The sequence below is a fragment of the Pteropus medius genome, unplaced genomic scaffold, assembly GCF_902729225.1.
Source record: "Pteropus medius unplaced genomic scaffold, Ma_sr-lr_union100, whole genome shotgun sequence".
NCBI classification, from domain to species: Eukaryota; Metazoa; Chordata; class Mammalia; order Chiroptera; family Pteropodidae; genus Pteropus; species Pteropus medius.
Window position 1 is genome coordinate 1862473 of NW_024346692.1, and position 16350 is coordinate 1878822.

General features: G+C 42.3%; 1 protein-coding gene across 1 annotated transcript in view; it reads right to left on the reverse strand.

Moving 5' to 3' along the window:
- The window catches only part of GRIN2B (glutamate ionotropic receptor NMDA type subunit 2B), a 385633-nt gene extending 375723 nt beyond the window's left edge, over window positions 1-9910 (reverse strand). Inside the window, exon 1 of the mRNA XM_039876409.1 lies at window positions 9721-9910. The gene's annotated coding sequence lies outside the window, so the exon portion shown is untranslated. The remainder of the gene's footprint in view (window positions 1-9720) is intronic.
- Between the last annotated feature and the right edge of the window lie 6440 nt (window positions 9911-16350).

Below are 16350 nucleotides of genomic sequence, written 5' to 3' on the forward strand. Positions count from 1 at the left end.
TGGAATTTAAAGAGAAGGGGAAGAGTATAAATAGTGATGAGTGAGAGCTTTCTGAAGAAATGCCCTTATTAAACACAATGTAAAACGAAGCTCAAAGAAGTGAGGCACTAAAAAATGGGCATATTTTAATTTTCTCAGCCTATAGTCAGCACTAAAGATACTCTTACCTATTCAACTGTAGAAAAATTCATCCAAAGCATCAAGAGGTGCCTGGATGGCACGGAAGTGGAAACACAAAAGGCATAAATATGCCAACTTTATCCTCAAGGCACATTCATTTCCATTATCGTGTTTATTGACAGCCAGCATTAACTGAGTGATACTCGCATGTAAAAAGTATAAGCACTGAGGACATAAAGTGACGTAAAGCAAGAATCGTGTTCTCAAGGGAAAATGACAAATTAATCAACAAACAAAAGCGGCTTCTCTTCTATATGCAGGCTCTAAGAAAACTCATATAGTATATTTTCTTCAAAAATCGAAGGGCTACCAGAGAGTGGAAGGAGGGGGAGGAGAGAGGTAGATGGGGTAAAAGGGGTCAAATATGTAGTGACAGACCACGGGATATGAACACACAATGCAAAATATATATGCCTTACTGTTAAACTGTACACCTGAAACTTACTGGATTTCGTTAACCAATGTCACCATAAAAATATAATAATAATGATCGAAGGACAATATTCTCCTCCCCAAGAAAGCCCTTCCAGATCTGAGCATCTGTATTTGGCCAGGCCAGGGTTTCTCCTGCAGTCCTTCTTCCTATGTGAGCTGAAGGAACAACCAGGATACAGATGTAAACAGAACCCGATAAGGACTGAAATCTTTTCCTTCCCTCTTAAGCCCAGTAACAATCCTGGCATTTCCAACAAGGTGATAAAAAGAGAGCCACAAACCCTGAAGATTTAATTTTGGCCCAACAGAACTCAAGGATAAAGCTGATCTATAAGGTAACAAATCTAAGAAAAAAGGAAGGCTACAGTATCTCAACCAAAAGATCTTTGGAAATTCAGATCAATGAGTACACTTCTTAGGTTTCTCCTAAATATTTAGTGCCTCACACATCTGCATATCTCACCAAAGACCAGTGAGAGTCCAAACCGCACTCATAACCTCTTGCATCTCCAAACGCTATTAGCAGATGTCCAAAAAAGAACTAGTATTTTTATTTTCTTATTGCTTGTCTTTTTAAAGGAATGCAAATCCATAAATTTGCTTTTTTCTCGTCTCTGTACATTTACGTTCACATTTATTTTAAAATAGAGAAGCCAAAAATGAAGGATGTGAGAACACTATTAACCTGGCCAGCCTAATAATCAGTGATTAAAGTTACAGCCAGAGAAGGACAAAGCTTAACGCCCCCTACCCTATTCCTCCTCTTCCTGCCTGTAATATTCCACTTCTGGCACTGAGAGGGAGGGTAACATGGTTAGTGACTTCCAACCAGCACTATTCACAGCCCTCACCAGTCAATTGGGGTCTGCTTATCCAGCCCCACTTATTAATAGTCTTCCTACATTTACAGTGTGACAGAGGAGTGAAATGAGGCTTCCTCTCCAAAACAAGAAATGGGGCACCCTCAATAAAGACTAAGTGGAACAGAGGCTGTGTGCAGAACCAAGGGCCACTTGCCCTATTTCACAGCCACACCTGTTTCAAGGCTGTCAGGAAAGCGACTCCCTAATTTGCCTAACTTTTGACATCACGCCTATGTCGGTGTTGAGCGAGCTCAGAAACCGGGCAAATACAGCTCTCCTCTTAATTCAACACTAGTTTCCACCCCTCGTGTGCACTCTGTGCAAATCTCCTCATGTTCCAACTTCTTTTGACCTGTGGCTCAGGGACCCTCTGCTAGTCATGTAAGAGTTTAACAGTGATAAGGTCTCACTCTTCACCTTAAAATGCTAGGACTGCATGATGTTTAGAGCTAACAGGTGCCTTGGCAATCACCTTGCCCAGTGGTACTCAAATATAAGCTAATATTAGAATCCCCTGGAGAATTTTTTGAAAATGACCACTGCCTGTGTCACTCCCTGAGAGATTTTATTTTAACTGTTCGGGGCCGGGCCTAGGAGTAAACATTGTCGTTTTCCTTGTTGTTGTTGCTGCTGTTGTTGTTTACGTTTTTCGTATTTATTTTTGTTGAAGCTCTGCAGGTGATTTTGTTATTGAACTGGGGGAAAAAGCACTGCTTTAGTCTGTCTCACTGTTTCAGAAATGAGAAAATCAGAGTCAATGGCTTGTATTTGCTCACAAAGGAAAGTAACAAACTGAAACAAAAGAAGCTTCTGACTCCCAAGATGACCTCGTCCTCCATTACTAACTGGGTAGTTACTGGGTAACCTGGAAGAACTTAACATTTTAAAAGACACATCACGTATCAAGGGAGTACCCTGGGCTCTGACAATATGTAGATGAGCAAACGCCCACCACTCACTGACAAGAGATACCAGTTTCCAAGAGGACTAGTGGGGCAGGGCAGTGCGGGGCACGGGGGAGCAGTGACAATAGAGTCGGTGGGCATCGCTCTGACATATGTATGTGGCTTTAGACTATATGGCCAACCTTAGAACGATGTTCATAGCTTTAAAATGGTGGCTGTGGAGGATGACAGTCTTCAAAGTGCCTGTCAGCATTAATATCCTTATTATCCCATGTCTCCCTCTCACTTACTCACATACACACACACACACACACCACATGCATTACTGTACCTCAATTGCACACACACATTTAATGCATTTAAGATTATTTCTGACTACTGTATTTGGCAGGTAAGTCACTGCACAAACATATCCATATGTACACAAGTCTAATGTGTGTGGGCGCATGTGGTGTGTGTGTATTTGGATACGCAGAATACACTGTTCTCTAATCCAAAGATACCAGCTACTGTGGTAGCTGAGTGACCAGACTAAGACCCCCCAGAAGGCGGGAGCATTGCCTCAGAACATCTCTGCATTTTCAGAGTACAATTAGCTTGAGAAAAAGGATTAATGACATCACCTAGGATTCAAGTTCCTCCTAAGATTCTTTTCTTCCCCTCCTCTAACAATGTGGAGCTTTCGGTCAGCCATTGTTTTTAAGTCCTACCTCTCAACAAAAACAAGATCTGATTTCCTAAGAAATTCTAACTAGCTGAAGCCCTGAGAGGGTCTGTATAAAGATTAATGAGGAATTTAAACGTGAAATTTCTTTCTAAGAAAATTCACAGTCAGGGTGAAACAACGAGCAGAGGCACGGAGGATGGCATGTGTAGAGCACAGTTTGGCTTTTATGAGTCGAATGAGTTAATTAGTCGAAACCTTAAACTGTCCTAATCTAGGAAGCTCTGTACTGCAGATGTTCCCCTCCCTATAAAGCTAGTCTCCAAGCAGAGTGAAAGCCTGTAGCTTCTCTCTCCTTCCAGGTCTTCTGTTCCCTCGGGTCTGGCCTTGCTTCTCCTCCTCTCCCCTCTCCAACCTGATCCTCAAGTCACCTCGGAATGAATGTCCTTCGAGTCAGCCAGTGGTGGCATTTGCTCACCCACATTCCTTAATACCCAGGACACTCTATATGTAGTGGACCTTTAAAAAGTCTTCAGGCTGAGCTCAAGTTCCCTTTGCTAATTAAATGAATATAAACCACGATATGCAGAGAAATGGTAAAAGTGGGGGTAAAAGGGAAGAAGGACGGGAAACAGAAAAAGATGCAAATAAAATTTAGAAGAACAAGCATTTCAAATCCCTCTTCCTTTAGGCGCCAATGCTACAGTCTCATCAAGCCGTGCCTCAAGGTGTCTCTACACCTGGGCATCGCCATGAAGAATACTTCTAAAACGTCAGGCCATCTAAAAAGGCTACCAAAAACCATTCTGTGAATTCCCTGGGATTAACTGAGCCCCTCCTCTTCCATCATTCCCCTTTGCCATTAAAGAAAGCAGCTAGTGTCTGAATGGCATGGCAACTCTCTACCTCACTGCTCTGGAAACACATGGGGCTAAGCTGGTCCTTCATTCTGAGTAGCTTGGCCTGGGCTAGGATCCAGCTCTCTCCCTGGCTACAAACCAACTAGCAGCTGTCCCTTTCTTTATAATGGCCATCAACAAAGTCAGTTGCAATCCAGTGGTCTAAAATGAAAATTGTATCATTCGCTCATTCTAGAGGCAAGCCTAATAAACAAGGCTAGGAGTCATTACTGCAGAAGCACTGAAGCAAAAATTAGGACCTCTTCCCTCTCTTTTTAAGAACCTGACTTTATTCTCCACTTCATCATTTAGAATTGAAGATTCCTAATAAATGAACCAGCACACTCCTGTGTTGCTCAGAAGTTAAGGGAAGCAGGGAAGAACAGGAGGCTTGCCCATTTACACCGGAGCCGCTCCATCTGCTCTCCGTCCTCCTAAAATGACCATTCTTTCCTTCTACAAAACTCTTACTTATTCTTAAAGACATAGTTTAACTGTCAACCATCCATGAAGCCCACCTCATTCCCCCAGGCTTCTCCCTTTTATAAATCTTACCTAAATATGTAACGATCTCCTTACATGTCTCCTCCATTAAATCAAGAGCTACTGAAAAGTACAGACCAGAGCTAATTCTTTCTCATAACACTGTGTTTGACAAATGTTGGTTCTTAACAAGCGTTTGTCGAATAATCAAGCAGAACAAAAGGCATAAAAATAAAGTTAAAAGAAGAAATAGTGTGAAAGAAAAGAGAGTAAGAGATGTTAATAAATAGATAAACCTTGAAGCAGGAGAACGTAAAAAGAAAGAGATGAATCAGTTATGAAAAAGGCCAGAATAATAATGAATAGAGAATGAAAGGAAAAGAAGCAAAGAGTATACGGTGGAAGAGTGACCATAGAGAGGAGATGAGTGAACTTAAATATACAGGTTCCTTTCTGACTTTTCTTTTTTTTTACTTTTAAGAACAAAGCAGAAACACTGGAATTCTAAAACATGGAATAAGTGTGTATAACTGCCAATGTTAATCATGATATAGAATTAGGTTCAGGAATAATGTACATACACCCATGATGCCTGGTCCAGCAGCTTTGGCATTACCTGGGAGATTAGAAATGCAGAATCTTGGGTACCATCTCAGACCACCTGAATCAGAATGTACAGTTTAACAAGATTCCCAGGTGATCCCTACATACAATCAAGTTTGAGAAGTGCTGATACAGACATCTGAAATCCGCAGATAACCTCCACATCTCCGCGCAGTTAATGGTGTGGTGCAGAGAGCACTGGCACTAAGCAGCTTGACAACCTTATGCAAAAAACTCAATGTCCCTGGATCAGCTTCTTCATCTATTAAATGAGAAGGTCAGAGGAGATACTTTCCAAAGTGTCACAGAGCTCTGATATTCTTGATCTCATCTAGCATCAAACCATTCCTATACCCACGAGAACAAACAACAAATAGCATCATCCACTAATTAAATATTTCACTTCCTCTCTCCATTCATTCATTTAATTTTTTTCAACCATCTATTATGTGCCAGTCGCTATGCTAAATACAAATGATTCCAAGATGAAAAAACATTCCTCCCTGCCCTTGAGGAGCTCGCAAACTTCTTAAAGAAATAGGGTATATAAACAAAACTAGGATAAGGTGTACTAATAACCACAAATAGGCATTGGTGACGCACAGAAGGCAGAGCAATAACTCTGCTTGGGGCAGTCACGAAGGATTTCAACAAGGGCTCAACATATGTGCTATGTCCCTTTTCCACCAACCTCAGCTGAAAGCACTAGAAAGTGAAAAGACGAAAATAAGGTGGTTGGAAAGCAATAAAAAACCAAGCAAGGGTTCCTGAGCACACCTCTCTGGGTTCATGGAACCCCAAGAACTCATCTACCCAATGGATCTTGTGTAATGGCCACAGATATACCATTAACTGCCACAGGTAAATCTCAGAAACCCACCTTCTCTGAGTTATGCCTGCTCTTTTATCCTGACTACATTCTGTTCTATCTTCTGCATGCTTCTGAAAGATATCAATTCAACCACTAATCTACTCTCCCTGGAGACTTCTTGTGGTTGCAAAGAAGGGATGCACTTTAATAAATGCGAACAATTCATTAGACCAGTAACTCTTTTGATCTATAATTATTTATAGAGAGAGATACGAGTATCCAATTGTGTACACAGTAGCAGAGACTGAAAATGTAGTTTACTGAAAGGACGAAATTTCTAGAATTCTTAAGGAGGGTGTAGAGTGGCCATGAAGAAAAGGAGCTTATTCACTCTTGACCCCAACAAGTTACAGGAGATGAGTTGTTCTGTCAGCCCCAGGCTTTGTTGTTAAGGAGAGCAGGTTATCATTCAGAACAATGGTTTTCCAACCTTGAGAATAGTGGGTCCCACCCTGGCTTCCATTCCGACCCTGGCTTCTCCAGACTGAATTTTTTGCTATGGTTTCTTCACAAACATGTCTTTTCTCCTACATTTCATAGTCTGTAAATATTAACTAAATTTTTGCTTTAACCTGTTAGTAGTAGTGGACATGTCACCTTCATTTTCATACTCTTGAACAAGGAAATAGGGGGGAAAAAAACTCTGCATCCTGAGCTCATAATATTCATGGGGCCAATGGGCAAATGTTTAACAAGGTAACAGGTATATGGTCAAGAGCTGGATCAGCTCCACCCTCTTCTTCCCGGTCAAGAACTACTACTCATCCCACTAATCAATTTCAGTCCATGTGTCCACCTCCCAGATGCCCATCCACCGCCCCTCCACACACAAGGTTGGGTGCGTGTACACAAAGGTCAAGGAAGATGGTCAAGGTTCTGAAGCCATCTTTCTGTCTTTGATTTTACTTTAAAATCAAAGTACCTGCTGTTCACCCCTTCACCAGAGGAAGTCGCTCTTCTCGCTCAGCTTAAAAGAAAGGCACTGGGGTGCAAAGTAGTGACTAAAGAAATTTTTTTTCTTCCTTCTCCTTTTCTGTCATTTTGCCTCCTTACTTATTTTCTTTGCCTGCATCTACCCTTGCCATAATCACACACATACAGTGGCAAAGAAAGACTCTTCAGGCAGACAGGCTTCCTAGGGATGGAACCAATGGAGAGAAGAAATGAGTGAAACTTAAATACACAGGTTCCTTTCTGATTTCTCTTTTTTTTTATTTTTAAGAACCCTGCTCCTCTCTTTGCATTTAGACATCCATCTCTCAGATACCATACCATTCTATGCTCACAGATGGTCATGCTTTGCTATATCCAAAGACAGAGGAGAAGATAACCATGCTGTTTGTTCTGTTTCCCTTGAATTTACCAATCTAACATTCTTAACCGTGCTTTCCTGGGAAGTCTTTATTTCCCATTAATTTTTTTCTTAATTATACATCATGAAGGCTCCTCGATTGAAATTAAATTTGCCTTCCTCCCACCAGCAGCCACATTTCTTTCCCATGTAACCCACACTCTGGGGGGGCGGGTGGCAGAAGGAGAGACGACAAAATAGAACCCAGTCAGCTCTTTGTGCTATGAGGGGAAAAAAGAGAGAACAATGGCCCTGAGACAGCCCAGAACACCACTGAGTCACAGCCCCAAGAAACCTGCTCAGGAGGCTAGGAACACCTGCCTCCTCCTCAGGGTCTCTAAAATGGCTCTAGGTGGGGGAAAGCTACAGACCCCCTGTGGTGATTCCTCCTAGAATCCCAAGAAGCCCTTTCCAGTTGCAATTCCATTCTTTTCTCTTTGTAGCTTTCCCACTCCCTCATCCTCCTCTTCCTCAGCACCCTCTCCTTCTAACCACTTGCCCTTTGCCTGGTCTTAGGGCCAACTAACGATAGCCCGGAGGCTGGCTTCCTCCCATTAGCAATCAAGGCGAATCTGCAGCGACCCCGTCAAAAAGGCCTTCTGTCAACCTCGTCACCAACAAACATGAAGAAGGGCCTACTAGGTGTAGAGCAGCACTGTCATAGGCACCAAGAATGCAAAAGAGGGCATGTGCCCTTTGATATCCACCTCGCCTCCCTCATCTGTACCTATGAAATCATCACACGTGGAGCCGCCTTTCTCTCCCATACCTCTGTTCTATTTTGAAGTAAAATTAAGAGTTAATCCTCCCACTTGGAGGAGTAGTAGCAGATGGGGAACCAGCTCAGGTGTCTCTAAGGTGAGCACATATCAGATAACCTCAGCTATCTGTGGACATGGTGAGAACATGGTTCAAAATCTGATGACTTTGATGACACCATGGTCACAGATTAGTGGTTAAGCAATAAACGCTCAAAAGAATGAAACTGGGGTGAGGGGAGTAGGGAATCTGGAACATATCCACCCTTTCTGGACAATGAAAAACTATCCTGCACTATGCTGTTGAGTGACAAGGACCTTCCGCTACTTCCCCCACATCCCTTTATTATTTCAGATTATTTCAAAGTATTGTTATAAAAAATTGCCAGGGGGAAAAAAATAAGGTTTGGGGGAGAATACTTTAAGAAAGACTATGATGCTAATGATTCTGCTGCATTACTTTGAAGATCTTTATCTCAAACTGATTCCCGCATTTGGGCACCTTCAGAGTTTGGGGATATATGGTGGTCAGTGGACCAAGGAGAGGAGCAGCCAGCTCACCATCGTGGCCCTCTAGCTCGTGGATATTCTGATTTGCTCAAGAGTTGTCTTGGATTGCATGAGTGACTAGCCGAAGAGTCATTAGCTAAATCTTTTCCATTTCTCCTGCTATTTCTCTTTTCATTTGGCAGCATGAAAATATTGCCAAACCATACTTCACATATCATAAGAATTGATGAGGAAAAAAATTAAAATATTCATTCTATTTTTTGAGGGTATAAGACTAACACATGCAAACGGCACATCTCTTTGTTTAACACAAAGACTCACGTGTCGAATTCTGCACCCCTTCCACATGCACAGCATTTCAGAACTCTGCAAGATAGCCATTTTGCAAGAGTGTGGAAGTAACAGTTTGCTTGGAGGATGTGTGGGTATAAATAGATGTGTAGACAGAAGGAGAAATTTACAGCTCAAAAATAATAGCACATGAAGAAAATACAAATTAAAAGCAGGATATTGACAGAATTCCTTCTTTCCAAGCTTCAGATTTAAGTCCCCTTAACCTGCAGCATCCTTCAATTCCAGGTGTTCTTAGACCAGCCGGAGTCCCCACCTAGACCTGTCTCTCTGCAGTAGGCCTCCCAGGATCTCTGGGCCCAGTGTCAACCCCTTAGACAGCAAGTGGACTTGAGGGCAGTAACCACAGAATCTCAATCATTATTTTCATTTTTTAAAAGGCATAGAAAGGATGCCTGGGAAGGTAGAGACAGGAGATAGAAAGGCATGGAAGTGGCCAAGGGGAAAGCCAGACTGGGGGAAAAAAAAAAAAAAAGATTTCTAGAATCCCATAAAAATCAGACCTTTAGCTTTAGGTGAAAAAAATGGTATTTAACTCGAAAATCACACAGGTCTCCCAGTCATGTCGGCATACATGTACCCCTTTATGCCATCCAACACCCTCTGTTCCTACAGACATTTACCTCCACTGCTTCCAAAAAACCCAAAACCTGTTTGATGAGAAAGGAAAAGAAATAACATGGGAGATTTACCCCTTTGTAATAAGCCTTTTCCCCCAAATAGCAATATTTTAATATCGTGTTACCTTTTCTTCCAAAAAAAAAAAATCCACTTGAAAGACTTGAGAGAGAAAACCAAGGAATCCCTTACCCCAAGTGAGAAGAAAATACAATAGAATATGCCTTACCTTGGTTTGTAGAAGCCAAACCTCTAGACGCACGGATTAAGGGAGTGAGCATGTTGGGGATGTCCAGTCTCCTCTTCTCGCTTGCATATCCACATAAAAAGACGAAGGGTAAATGAAAGGAAGATAACTTAAAATCCAATTTAGCGTGAATTTTGTTTTAATCTTGTGCCTTGAAGAGATGTAAATTCAAAAAAAAAAAAAAAAGACTGAATTCAAATAAGTCAGGGTGTTGGAGAGCAGTCACAATGCAGAATCCAGAGTAATTATTCCCTTTGCATGTGAGGTTAGTGGCTGGACTATTTTTTTTTTTAATGATTCTTCTATCAATTACGGTTTTTTATTTTGGGAGCTTTAGTGGAGGCTCTGTGTGGAGAAGCGTGGGGCCGGCTCTGTCCCTCCGTGGAGCATGGTCATTCCCAAAGCGTCCCCTTCCTAAGGGGGAAAAAAGAGGCGGTCAGGGTTTGATTCGAGTGGACCCCAGAGGGTGAGAAAAATGTATTCCGAAAAAGATATCAATTCGTTTTAAGGAAAAGGGGGAGGAAATCCCGCATTTCCCACCGAGTGCACACGAGAGGAATTGAAAACAGCTGGCACCGGTCTATAAATAATTCAGAAAAGGTCTGGCTATACCATTCCTGGGACAGGCACGGATGAGAGGTGGGAAAGCCAACCTGAATGGAAGCGGTGAGAGGGCGGGAGGGAGGGAGAGAAGGAGGGAAGTGGGAAGGAAGGAGGCAGGGAGGGAGAAGCGGCACCACATAGCAACACACCCTCACACAGACGCAGAAACACAATCCCCACTTAACTCGCCAGCGAGTGCGGCCCCCAGCCCCATCTGCATTGCTGCTGACATGTCTGTCTCGCTCTCTCCATCTCCTCCAGCAGCAGCGCCTCCTCCCACCCCGGGCTTGTGCTGAATGGGTTCTGATTGTGCACGGGGTGCACACTGGGCATTTCTTGGAAGGGGCACACTGACACGCGCACACACACGCCCCCGCCGCGCACGCGCCCCCGCGCGCGCACTCACACTCACCCCCGCGCACACTCACCCCCGCGCACACTCACGCCGCCGCCGCGCTGATGTGCAGTGCACGGGGCTTCACCTGCAACGTGGTGAAGGATGGTCGACTGGATGGATGGTCGCGGCGCGTGGCTCCCGCCCGGAACACCGATGTCCAGAGTCTCTGCTAGGTGAGGGGATTAACCCTCTCCCTCTCCCTCCTCCCCCCCAAAAAAGACCAGAGAGAGAGCCCTACCTTTTCACCCTAAAAAGAAATCTTTTTTTAAAAGCCACGTCTAAATTAGCAGATGCTGGGGTCTGCTGGATTCAACAGCTTTACCTATTATTAGGTTGGTTAATGGTTCCACTGCCTCGACCCTTTATCTTCCTGACACCCCAAACCCCAAAATTGAGACAAGAGACTCTAAAATGAATATTTACGTACCGCTTGGAACGCCTCAGCGATTGCAGAGTCTCCGGAGAAGGGTGGCTGGTGGCCGGGGATTGAGGGTTTTCCTTGCCTGCAAAGCAGGATTAATAATCCGTCTCGAGGGTTTTGAAGTTCACGACTCTTCTTTGCAAAGCAGAAGAAAATGCATTCGGGCGCCAGCACTTCTGGATTGTGGTGATCAAAACTCACCCTAACGAGCACTTTCGATAGAGCGAAGCCCTGAGATTTCCTAGAGGTGAAGAAACCGAAGGAAGTGGTTTTTGAAAGGGGGTGAGGGACCTTCCCTTCTCCCCCCAAAAACGGAGGGGGGGGTGCGAGGCAGGAGCCGAGTTCCCAGTTGGTGATGATGATGGAACCGGGGAGGGGAAGCGGGCGGGGGCAGGCTGCAAGTCAAGCTATGGCAGCGGAGAGGAAGAGGAGGAGGAGGAGGGGGAGAGAGTGGAAAAATGGTAATCACCAGGGACGAGGGGAGGCACGAGCACAGGTTGCCTGGTCTGAATTTGGGTCTCACACTCAAAAACGTGCCACACACACACACACACACACACCCCTACCTCTCACACTCTGGCCCTGGTGGGAGAAACCCACAAAGCCAGAGATTTCTGCTCCCAGAGTGTGTGTGTGCGTGCGTGCGTGTCCTCGTTCTCCACACCCCCCACCCCACCCCACCCCCAAGCCCCTTCACCCCCTCACTCCTATTGCTAAGACTCTGGCGGAGGCAGCTTCCCACGTCATGTGCTGGGGGAAGTGGGGTGGGAAGGGGAAAAAGGCTTAACCCGAGGCCGTGGCGCCTCCTGCTGACCGCAGTGGGGAATAGCAATGAGGAAGTCCTGCAAAGAGGAGGGGGAACTATTACAGTGCCCCCGGTGGGCTGCCGCTGGGCTGCGGAAAGCATCTCAAAGGCAGAGCTGCAGTGTAAAATTTAAGACTTCTGCTTTATGGTCCATAAATCAGCCTTTGTTTCGTAGGTGCATCCTGTGTGCTGGGCGCAGTTTTAAATCCGGGTTCTTGCCTTCAAGAAGCTTAAGATCTATTTTGAGCACGTGAATCTAATACCTAAAACAATGAGAAACAAAGCAAGGCGAGTGTAATTAAAGGCTGCATTGTATAGTACAGGTTATATGTGTGCTTTGCTGACTGCTAGTGAAGATCTGAGAAGCTTAGAAATTTTTTTCTATCAACAATTACTTTATTTTTTTTCCTAGTTTTTAATTTTTTAATTTTTTTATTTTTATTGGGATAACATTGGTTAATACAAGTACATAATTTTCAGGTGTACATTATAATGACATCTGTATATTCTATTGTGTTTACCACTCAAAGTCCAGTTTCCTTCAGCTACCATATATTTGATCCCCTTTACCCACCTCCCCCTCCCCCTACCCTCCTATATCCCCCCTTTACTATTTTCCTTCCTCTCCTCCCCACCCCACTACTACTCTATAGTCCTCTGGTAACCACTAGTCTATAGTCCATGTCCATGAGTCTCTGTCCTGTTTATTTGTTGCTTTTAGGTTTATATCCCAGATATAAGTGATATCATGTGATTTTCACCTTTTTCTGTCTGGCTTATTTCGCTTAGCATGATTATCTCAAGGTCTATCCATGTTGTCACAAACAGCAGTATTTCATCTCTTCTTATGGCTGAGTAATATTCCATTGTATATATGTACCACTGCTTCTTTAGCCAATCATCTATCATAGGACACTTTGGTTGCTTCCATGTTCTGGCCACTGTGAATAATGCTGCTGTGCACATCGGTGTGCAAATATCTTTTTGGATACGGGTTTTCAAGTCTTTGGGGTAAATACCCAGTAGAGGGATTACTGAATCATATGGTAGATCAATTCTTAGTTTTTTGAGGAACCTCCATACTGTTTTCCATAGTGGCTATAGCAATTTGCAGTCCCACCAGCAGTGTATGAGGGTTCCTTTTTCTCCACATCCTCTCTGACATTTGCTATTACTTGTCCTGTTGATTATAGCTATTCTAACATGTGTGAGATGGTATCTCATTGTGGTTTTGATTTGCATTTCCCTAATAGCTAGCGATGTTGAGCCTCTTTTCATATATTTGTTGGCCATTTGTATGTCCTCTAGGGAGAAGTGTCTGTTCAGGTCCTCTGCCCATTTTTTGATTGGGTCATTTGTTTTTTGTTGTTAAGAAACTCATGAAAATATACATGAGTTCTTTGTATATTTTGGATATTAGGCCCTTATTAGAGGCGTTATTTGCAAATATATTTTCCCATTTGGCTGGTTGTCTCTTTACTTTGTTGACGATTTCTTTTGGTGAGCAGAAGCTTTTTAGTTTGATGTAGTCTCATTCATTTATTTCAGCTTTTACTTCCCTTGCTTTTGAGGTCAAATTCATAAAATCCTCTTTAAGTCCAGAAGTTTTTATTAAAGTAGATTCTATTATTTAAAGACCTTGAGGCAAGTTGAGATAGATTAATAATCCCTAAAAGCAACTAGGTTTCATGGCATTTACAACCCCACCCTCTTATAAACCCCACCCTCATATCGCTCCCTCTTAAGTTGTTTTCTATTTCAATAGCACTTATCATCTGTAGTGTTTGTTTATAATAATATCATTGTGTGTGCATCGTTTTTGTTCCTGATCCATTGTTTCATCAAAGATCCAGAATATTACAGTGGTGTAGTATTTTCATGTGGGTTTTATCATGAGCTACTCACCAAAATTCCTGAGAAGCAGCCACATAAACACACAGGTAATAATCCTGTGTGAAGTGGTTATACCCAGTAGTTTGGTACTTTGGCCTGTATAAGATACATCAGATATGTATTGCAGTCCTACAGACTAGACAGCAGTCAGAATACATCCGAATTAATTCTTTCATGTTTTTTAGTTTTCGTTAGTCTTAATATCTGAATCAAAGATTTTTAAGACACACACACATGTACACATTACATAAAAACACAAATACAGTGTTCACATGCAAATTATTGTTAGTAATGGTATTGCTATTTTTCTAAGATGGGTAGAGCTGATCTTCCTCCTCTTTAGAGAACTACAGACCCACCCCAGAGTGGCTGTGCCCTTTGGTACACAGCCACCAATCCAAGCCCCTCTGTGTGCAGATTTCCAGTTGTTAGAACATGAATTCCAGGTAGAGTAAGGGCCCTGTGTTTCCTGAAACACTTTCCTGAGTCTTCCAGAAACACCTATTACTTTCCGAATAAAATCCAAGCTCACTCAAGAGTTAACCATTAATCTGTTTGTTTGTTTTTTTTATAGCTCACATTCTCCTTTCTCTCCCCAATTTCTTTCACCAAAATTAGAACATTCTTTTCTGTTTTCTCTTCTTCCCTTCCTGGACCCAGCAATTCTGTTCCAGCCTATTCACTTTTGCAAGTGTAGAAGAAAGAATGAACTCTCAGACCTCTCTAATTAATTTCACCCTCTCCTTTAGTTTCTAGCTGAAGTCCCACTTCTTTGAGGATATTTTTCAGTCAACCAACCTCACATTGATTCCTCTATTTCGTGGATTTTTAAATAAAATTGGCACCTCATCATCATCCCGATTCCTGCTCCTGCATCTGGAAACATGTAGAGGAATTTGTGTGGTCAGTTATCAAATATCTAGGTGATGCTACTGAGCATGTATGATCTAGGCACCAGAGATACTACGCATACCATAAGCTATTTATGTTGAATCATATGAAACTACTGGTGTTTAATTGTATGAAATTGCTAATCATATAAAATAACCATTATTGGCCTAAAATCAAAAGGCAATTTCATAAGGTTAAAATTAAATTGTATATAATTTTACATATAAGATATGTAGATATATCTAAAAGGATATAATATAGATAGCCCAGCTAGGTTATCTATATATTCCCAGCACCTGGCTGTTGGTTTGAAACCTCTGAAGTTTACAGGATAAAATTTGAAACTGGCCCCCATATGCAACAGGCAAGTAGAGACTAAAGAAAGAAGAACAATCCAAATTGATAGGTGGTAGTTTTAATAAGCAAGGGAACTTACCTGTGAGTCCTGTCTTACACAGTACCAAAATGAGTAGATTTCTGCATCCTCCTGCCAGAATCTTAAGAGTTTATATAGAAGCCTTAACAGGGTTCAGTCAAATGTATAGTCCAGATGATCTCAACAACATCTTGTTCTCTCAAGGCTGCATTCTTGAAACTGCTCCTAGTGTGAGAACATTCCAAGGGCAGGGAAGGGGTTAAAAAGCCTCTGATTGCCTGGGTCCAGTACTTGGGTTAATAGATGGTCAACTGGTCTTCTTGATGACCTCCTCCAAAATTGGCACAATTCTAGACATGTTGTGGGAACTGAGTAAATATTAAGGTTTTTAAAAGACTATTAGAAACTACTTTCTCAGGCAGTCTTGCTAATTCTGGAAGAGCTAATTTGCTGGACCATGTAGCTTGTGACTGAAAGATGATAGCTTTTCTCTGTGATATCCACCTCCATGGCCCATTGAATGGGAGAAAACCACTTTCCTTACTTCTCAGATTCCCCCTCACTCACTTGCACTTCTCATAAACAACCTTTGCCTCCATGGACCATAGACCTTTCAAGAAAACTGATTTCAAGAATCACTCGGCTTTAAGAAATTTGAAACACCATTTCTCAATGTTGTAAATATACATCTCCTAACTCTTGTCAAGCACACCGAAAGCAACATTCTATCAAGATAAGATGTTGGATTATGTTTCACAGCATTGTTTATTGAGGTAGAAGCTCTTGCAGAGGCTGCTGATAACACTGGTGAAGGTATTCTGCTAGCTCACTTGACACAAATAGAGGACTCATGCAAAGAGTCTTGTCCATGGCCCAGTCGGCAGTTGCAAAGCCCATGCCTAGCCTGGAGGAAAGAAAAAAAAAAAGCATACTTATCTCACAACATCTTTCAAATCAAACGCTGGTACCAGAGAACAGAGCCTGAAACTTACAATTTGGAGTCTATCTTTAAGGAAAAGAGTAGAAAATCTGATGTGAAAGTAAACACTTAAAATTAAAAAATAAATCACAATTAAAAAATTCTTTGATACTTATAAATGCCACAACATTTTTTAATTAAATAAAAGTTTTTATTAGTTACTGCCTGACTCTTCTATAATACTTGTTTTTCTACTTTTTTTTTTACTTCATACTCTTTGAGCACCTCTTCACATTATGATTTATAA